Source organism: Delphinapterus leucas, chromosome 10 (genome assembly GCF_059928025.1).
Source record: "Delphinapterus leucas isolate spDelLeu-1000000601 "Yukka" chromosome 10, BTC_Dleu_Yukka2, whole genome shotgun sequence".
Lineage (NCBI taxonomy): Eukaryota > Metazoa > Chordata > Mammalia > Artiodactyla > Monodontidae > Delphinapterus > Delphinapterus leucas.
The window spans coordinates 34827611-34830589 of record NC_143138.1 but is presented as its reverse complement, the minus strand read 5'-3'; the positions used below and the strand labels follow the sequence as shown (position 1 = coordinate 34830589).

Genomic DNA, 2979 nt, shown 5'->3' with positions numbered 1-2979 from the left:
TGTCTGTGCCTTAGTTTCCTAGAAATATACTATTTCTGGAAAAAATGGGGCATTTATAATCTCTATAGGGTTATTATGAGGTTTGAATGAGTCATGACTCATAAGGAACCCGGGTCAGTGTCTGGCACACAGTAAACTCCACTGGAGGGTTTGTTATATAAAGGGTGGGTGATGCTGAACTAAAAGTAATGTATCTCTGATAGTGGAAATCCAGGTCTCGAGGGTTTGTGGCTGGCAAATCTCATGCAAGCTAGACCCTGGGAGATGTGTGCAGCACCTGGATCCTGGCTGGGCTGATAGGAGACATCGTGGCTTCAACATTCACAGCAGCAGGACATGTTCCCCCCTGTGTGTGGCTCCAAAAGTCTTTTTCAGAAGAAATGTGGTGACAATGTTAGTCCAGCCCTGGCTGAGTGAATGAAGGGATTACTAGAAATTCAACCAAAGTGAGCCAAGCCCCAGCAGGCTGCCTCTTCACTCATCTCCCCAGAGTAAGTTCCATCCTGTTCCATGATGCTCCTTCATCAATGGGATAAAGCCGGGAGTGAGATTGTGAGCCTGGGACTGGACCACCAGGGTTCAAAGCCCAGTGCCATCGCTTACCGGCTGTGTGACCTTGGGCAAGCCACTTAACCTCTCTGTAAAGGGGGACAGATGATAGGGCCTCCCTCACAGAGTTGCTCTGAGGACGAAATGAGTCAGTACCTGTAATTTAAACCATGCCTGGTCCATCGCGAGCTTAGCATATGTAGTGATTCTGACTGAGGGAGTCATCTGGCCCCAGCAGGGATGGAGATGAATCCCGCAGCGTGAGGTTAGATTAAATACGGGCTAGTGAGGCAGGTACACAGCCCAGCTCAGGGGCCAGCCAGCTGAGCTCTGGCGGTCTGTCTCTTCTGCTGGCCTCAGCCTGCCCTCCAGCCTAGCACTTCTCTGGCTGACCCACCAAGATGACGCCAGCTCTTTCTAGTTCCCCCTGTGCCATCTCCACTCACAGACCACAGGAAAGCCGGGTTGAGGGGGCCCATCGACCCCCTGGCTGTCAGCGCTCCACTCACACGCTTCCAGGGACACGCCAGGCAGCCCCCCATCCCCCAGCTTCGCGCATCTCCGAGCTGCTCAGAATCCCTGCTCACGTTGCTATGGTCTGATGGCTGCTGCTTGGTCCCACCGGCCCCAACTCAACCCCACAGAGACACCCGGGACAAGGTGTTTCTTTCTTGAACACATTTCAGCGCTTCCCAAATTGTGCACCAGCTCCCTCACGCGCCCCCCCCCCCCTTGAGTTTCCACTTCTCCAGAGTGAACATTTCCATTCCTTCCCACCATCTTTTCGGGACACGCTCTCCAGCTTGCCTTGCAGCTGCTCCTCACTGATCACACGCCAATCTGTCTTTGGCCCTCCTCTGAGTGTATGGGGGCGGTGGGCAGAGTCTGAACCGGAGAACAGAGTCACGTTCCCCCAACCAGACGTCCTGCTTCTCCTGAGGCCCCCTACCCAAGACAACACGGAACTTTCTGGAAGCTGCATCACCTCGGTGGCTCACACTGAGCAGGTGGCTAATGGAAACACCCTGTGATTTCCCCAGAGCTGCAATTAAGCCACGTTGCTCCCATTCTGTCCCCTAAAGCAACGTTTCTACCATCATAGGCTGAGCCGACCCAGGCGAGGTCCCCTCCCCTCATCAGGTCTTTTTCTCTCTCTGTATATCTTTATCTCTCTCTCTGTTTCTCCTCATCCAAGTTTCTATGGATGTGGAACGTTTTCCTGCATCTAATTGTCCTTAGCTCCCAAGCCCCAAGGATTGGGTGGGCACATCACAGGAAAAAAAAAAAAATGTGGGATCTGACAGAAATCTCTCTTCGAAGGCTGGTTCTGCCCCTGACCAACGGTGTGACTCGGGGTCAGTTTTTCCTCTCTCTGAACCCAATTTGCTCATGTATGAAATGGGGCTAGAGGTCCCAACCTCCTGTGCTGAATGCGAGACATTAAGTGTGCTGGGGAAAACATGACTGCCCTCTCCTCTCCCTTCCCAGGGCCATTCAGTACACCTGTGACGACAACGATGGCCACGATCGTTGCCATTTATCTCCTCAAGGATCTGAGAAAAGCTTGCTCAATAACAACAATTCATCACTTACAGAAGAAATGCAGAAGGTGTCAGACCAATTATACCTCGTTGTAAACACAGGAGTGAACAAAATGAAGATTCCCCACCAGCCGCCTCCAAACGCACTAGAACCACCGGCAGACGCCAAATCAGTGCCATCCAGTGATGTACCTGATCAGACAACTCTGCCCAGTTAGCAGATCCATAATTTCCCAGGGGCACCACGCAGGGGCAAAGTCACCTGTGGCACCAACTCCTTAAAACTGCTATGATGGTGCTCACTTCAGCTGCACACATACTCAAATTGGAATGATGTAGAAGAGATTAGTATGGTCCTTGCACAAGGATGACATGCAAATTCGTGAAGCATTCCATATTTTTATGAAATTCTGACCCACGTTACAGCTTGGATGAATGTTGAGGACATTATGCTAAGTGAAATAAGCAGGAAGCAAAAGGACAAATATTGTGTGTTTCCCCTCATATGAGGTACCAGAGTGGTCAAATTCATAGACTGAAAGTAGAAGAGTGTTTGCCACGGGGAGGAGGAAATGAGGAGTTAGTATCGGGTAGGTACAGAGTTTCAGTCTGCGATGATGAAAAAGTTGTGAAGATGGATGGTGGTGATGGTTGCACACAAATGTGAATATACTTATGGCCCCTGCACTGTACACTTAAAAATGGTTAAAATGGTAAATTTTTTGTTATGTCTATTTTAGCACGACAACAAAGTGGCCAAAAAGATGCTATCACAGAGCAAACGCTGCCAGGTGGGCAGGAAGAGGAGAGTTCGTTGGTGTCATTTGTCACTTCAGTGTGGCTGCTACATACTCAGGCGCAGTCACGGCAGGGACCTTGTGGTTCTGTT

The 2979-nt window shown here is 50.4% G+C and overlaps 1 non-coding gene across 1 annotated transcript; it reads left to right on the top strand.

Moving 5' to 3' along the window:
• The first annotated feature begins 2385 nt into the window (after positions 1–2385).
• LOC115801792 (U6 spliceosomal RNA) lies at positions 2386–2492 on the top strand. Its single transcript, XR_004022138.1, has one exon. It is a non-coding gene; the product is annotated as a U6 spliceosomal RNA (small nuclear RNA).
• Positions 2493–2979: the final 487 nt, after the last annotated feature.